Source organism: Lygodium microphyllum, chromosome 21 (assembly GCF_053477565.2).
Source record: "Lygodium microphyllum isolate KBCC chromosome 21, Lygodium_microphyllum_v1.1.10, whole genome shotgun sequence".
In the NCBI taxonomy this organism is placed as follows: Eukaryota; Viridiplantae; Streptophyta; class Polypodiopsida; order Schizaeales; family Lygodiaceae; genus Lygodium; species Lygodium microphyllum.
In genome coordinates this window covers 122,064,078-122,069,508 of record NC_141155.1, presented here as the reverse complement: position 1 = coordinate 122,069,508, position 5,431 = coordinate 122,064,078, and positions in this window count along the sequence as shown.

Genomic DNA, 5,431 nt, shown 5'->3' with positions numbered 1-5,431 from the left:
TTCGTTGTAGTTGTGCTCATGAGAATGCATCACATCTAAGCGGAAAGAAATGACAACACCTAGAAATATGCCAAATATTGCAAACATTTTTAACAAAATTGTATACATTTAGCACATTACAATCAACTTTTTATATTAATTCTATGCAGATGCAATCGTAGTTATTGTCTTTGGAAGATGTGTCCTTGCAATCTTGCAAGTGAAATTCCTAGTTCTTTAGGGAGACCGGACTTAGAAAAATATCAAGATTAGAATTTGGGACATATGTGGGGTCTAGGTGATAATTTGACCTTCACCCGCATAGACAGTATAGACACTGACAAATTTGAATGAGTCTTTATAAAATTGCTCGAGGGGGGGGGGGGGGTTGGAGATTTTTGGGTTTAAAGGAGTGTTAGGTCAAGGAAAAATGGTAATTTAAAGAAAATAAAGAAAGAACAAGAAATGAAAGTGGGTGAGGGAATCATTGTATGCTGCAGGGAAGGAGAGAGGGTGTGAGATCTTGGGAGGCGCCTTCTTGCAAGAGGAGAGAGAGAGAATGATGATTGATGAACAGATGCTTTCAGGAACAAGAGACAATATGCATAATATTCATCAAAAATCTAATCATTAGCAATGAAAAGAGAACTTAAAACAATGCCATTAGGAGGAGAGGGCGCCTGCAGGGAATCAACAATTGGCATAGAGAGAGACAAATAGAGTTTTAGAGAGCTTAGACAATGCAAAGAAACAATGCTAGGCATGGATGCAATGCCAATCTCTCTTTTTCTCCTTCATTGCTCTCTCTTAGCTATGATCATCAACATGGAGGTTCAATATACTTGGGCAAATTGAAGTTGTAGGCTAATAGAGGAATTTCCAGCTTCCAATCGCCTGACTTTGCGCATAGTTTGGTGCACAGATGGCCAAGATTTACCATTAATCTCTCCCCCTTCATTCATGGGCACCTTCATTTCAAGAAGCCACGGTTTATTTCTTTTATTAAGCTTCTAATACTTTCTTATTAGTCTATTACCATGTTGTAGATTAAGTTCTTTTGTGTGGAAGAAGAAGAAAGAAGAATAAGATTTCAACCCTGCTTCTTTGTGTGCTCAACTCTCCATCATATGTGTATGCACTCTTGGTTGCTTCGCCTCTCTCCTTTTTTTTGTTTACAAGTTAATCAATAATTCAAGTTTTGGGCTTTTTACATTATCATATTTAGGTCACCTACAAATTTACACTCTACTTATGGGCAGATGTTTGTGTGTATGCAGATGGGGGTTAATCATCAATGAATTCACCTTCCAAGTTCAAATTTAGTTGAGCAACAATACCATTTGGCTTTATTTTGCTTATTGTTTCATTCCTACTTGATATTGATGCATGTATTACATGTCCTTTTAGTTAGAAGAATGATCATGAAGACCAACACTATAATTAATGGTGATGTCCATTCATGTAAATTTTGTGAGATATTATCTTTGATGCACATGTGTTATAAAGTCCATGTACAAGAAAGAAGGTTTTTCTAGATATCAATTGTAAAATTCTACTCTTACCATGTTTTTAAATGTAGAAAGAAGCATTTATATAGATGAACAATATATAACCTTACAAAATTTGGCTATACACCTAAAGGGATTCCATGGACTTGTAGATGTTAATCCCTACTCGGAATTCACTTGGATGAACAATCAGAACCCACCTTACCTCTATAATGCTAGGCTCAACAGGTGTTATATATTGGATGGGTCCTATTTGCTTACACTTATCGCAAGAAGCAGAGGCCATGAAGACAATCCTCCTATTTGATCATAGAGCAATTCTCACCTCTCTCATGCACATAGAAATTGAATTTGAGGGCAAGGTGGTTCCATCCCATTTGACCTTCTTTAATACACATGAAATGGATGACTAAAATTTGGTCTTGACACTTCCCCACCAAAGTAAGTCTAGCCAAGGGCTAGGTAGCAACCATAAGGGAAACCCAGTCATTCCTTGGGTGCACTAAGTAGTGCCTCACTAGAATTAAATAAGCAAGAAGGATGGTAGCATATCAAGAGGTAACACAATTAGAAGCTAAGATTTATCAAGGAGAAACCGCACTACAAGAGAAATTAATCCAAGCCAAAGCTAGTCTTAGGAAAGAAGAATTGATAGAGGTTGAAAATGTGCATATCTATTTCCACAAGTGGTGGTCTAGAAAAGTTGTATGTCCCGCTAAAGAAACCTTTTGACTACTCGAGCATAAACAGAGCAAACATAGGGTTCCCCGCTTACATTGTAAAGATGGTAGTTTAGCAAATTTCCAGGAAGAAAATCTTTGCATAGCTCATGATTACTTCTTCAATGTGTTTAATAGGGGCTGTAGGACTACAAAAGCTCAAATTGCTGCTAAAGTGTACATCTCCCTATGCAAAAAGAAATTAGTACCTCACCAAATAGCAATTCTAATTGGCTCGGAACTTACATAAATAGAAATCTCTAGAGATTAACACCATAGTTTTATTGGCTAAAGCCAAACTTCAAGCTTAGATGGCATGCCCAATCAATTCATTGAGACCTAAAAGTTCCTATTGTTATGGAGCTTTTAAGAGAAGTTGTCCACTATAGCACCCTGCCTTCTAGTATCAATGAAGGGGTGGTCAAACTATTTCATTAAAAGGAGGACAAAGAAGATATGGGAAACTAGAGGCCCATCACATGTCTCACTTTAGCTTACAAGATATTGGTCAAAACTTTGGCAAGGAGACTTTCCAACCTCTTGGATACTTGGCATTAGAAAGGAACAAAAAGGATTTATCAAGGGGAGGTACATCTCGAATGCTATCATCAACCTATGGGAAGGGTTGGATTGTGCGCAATGAGCCAATCAAGACTATGTGTTCTTGAAGATAGACTTCAATAAATCTTATGATAGATTAGAGTGGGACTTCATCCTCCAATTGATGCTTGACATGGGACTAGGCATAAGTTTTATCACATCTTTCTTCGTCCTTTTGGCAATGCCTTTACAAGAATTTCCATCAATGGAGAGCAAACAAACCACTTCCACCTCAAAATAGTGATTAGGCAAGGCTACCCACCACTAGCACCTTTTTTGTTTGCTATACTGATGGACTAGGTTGGTTGATTGAGGAACAACTCCACAAAGGGAACATAAAAGGGGTTCAACTTCCTAGAGGAGGAACAAATATGTTCCTCAATATATTCACTAAACAACACAAATGTCACTCTCAACAATGACTTGGTATCTATAGCCAACATTTCGGACTACCTTGAGACCTTTTATATTGCCTTTGGATCTAAGGTTAATAATAAGAAAACATGCATCAAAACCTTTATTAAATGGCCTCTTAAATGGAGCTTGGAGGATGGTTGTCAACCCATGAAGTAGGGGAAGATATCTAAACTGTTAGGCACACCTATGGACTTTGGGGTGACCCTAAAACAATGATGGAATGGGTAGTGACCTTGAGCTAGTGATGGGAATGGGTACTAACCCTAAAATAGATATGGGAATGGGTAGTAAGCAAACCAAAAATCAATCTAGCCCAATGGCATGACATTCAACAAGGTTTTGTAGCTAGCGAAATCGTCCTTAATCAAATTGTTATCCTTGCATGTTATATTATCTAGCATGTTGGCACCCACCCAAGTTTAAAATAGCTTGAAGCTTTATGTAGGAACTTCTTATGGGGAGCTCGATCCAATAATTTTATCTAGCATGTTGGCACCCACCCAAGTTTAAAATAGCTTGAAGCTTTATGTAGGAACTTCTTATGGGGAGCTCGATCCAATAATTTTAAGATGCCCAAAGTGGCATGGCAAAATTTGTATCATACCAAAAAAGTAGGGAGGGTTAGGTGTAGTAGATATCAACAATCTAACCAAGCTAACCGAGAAATTGGTAATTAGATGCCTTGTTAAACCACAAGACGATTGGGTAGGACTCTTTCTCTTCAACCTCAAGAGCTTTCAAGTTGAAGGTTTCCCTTCAAGGATAGACTTCCCTCTCCACTCTATCATATTCTCATGCCACAACTTTTGACTGAAGAAAGCATCCCCCCATCAAGTAGATATGGAAATTTTGGCAAGCTTACAAAGAGGTGATAGAAATAAAAATCCCCTAGGTCCTATGTTTGGGCCACCTTGAGCTATACTTTCCTCATATGGACCATAATCACTTTATAACTACTACTAAACTCAACAAAAAAGGGATTCAAAAACGCAAATGATTTGTTATTTGTTGAGGACTGCAAAAGTGTCTAGCATGATCTAAATGGCCGAGACACAAAGATCTACTTCCCCTCTTGAATTTTCCAAGGGACACACCAACCTAGTCCAAAAGCTTAATGCTAGATGGCATCTCAATTGGAATACTACTCAATGGGAGTATTGGTTCATGAAAATCTAGTCACTTGCAATTGAGCATAAGTTTTCATGTTTCCTTTGGATGAATTTGCACAGAGGTGAATGGACTCAAGAAAGAGCAAAGAAATATGGAATAGGAAACACACTAGGTGTGGTCGGGTTGAGGAAACCATTGTGCATATCATCCTCCACTGTCGATCGAATTAGTTTAAACTATAATAGTTGCATAATATGATCCTCCCATACCACCCCTTCAAACTCATTTTGAAGGATATGCTTCTTGGTGAAGCATACAACCTCTTCCCCTTGTTATGGACCTGCATTTGAAGCACTACCATCTGAAGCATATGTATTAATCGTAACAATAAAATTTTTAAGGGGAGTTGCATCAATTCTCTAATAACATTGAAGACTGCTTTTGTATCTCAGGTTGTGAAGATGGGGAATGTGATAATGCACGAAGACACCAAAGTGGCAATGCTTAGCAAGGAACATTGCAACAAATTGATGAGCAAGAAAGAAGAAGAATTGATAGTGATCCTAGTTAACCTACAACACTTCGTAGCATGAAATCTCCCTCCATAGCTCCTATAGAGCTCGTGGACCTCTACACAATCCTACTTTTTTGTAACAAGATGCCAAATAGGAGGCACTCCCTCAATGTAACTGCAAGGATAAGTATGAGTCCCCATAACGATGAGGAATATACTATATTCTAATGTTGGCCATGTCAGCTACCTCACTTCATGCGGTGTTCATCGTTACGAAGTTCGTGAGGCTACGCCGTGCACACTTCGCATTTTGTCCACCAAAAGTTTTTTCTTAACAAATTTAGTTTTCAAAAGGTGGAGTGCACGCATAAACACATGAACTTCGATCTTCCATAGTATTTACCGCTTTCTTCAAAAAGGCAAAAAAAGATAACGATGAGGAATATAATATATATATTGGGGGATTTTTGCAAATACTGCAGGTTCAAGCCTCCAAAGGCACGAGGCCTAATGGCAATTATCCCATTTTAGTCCAGTAACGTCGGCCCCACCGGCGAGGTACTTGGATATAGTCTCGCATGACA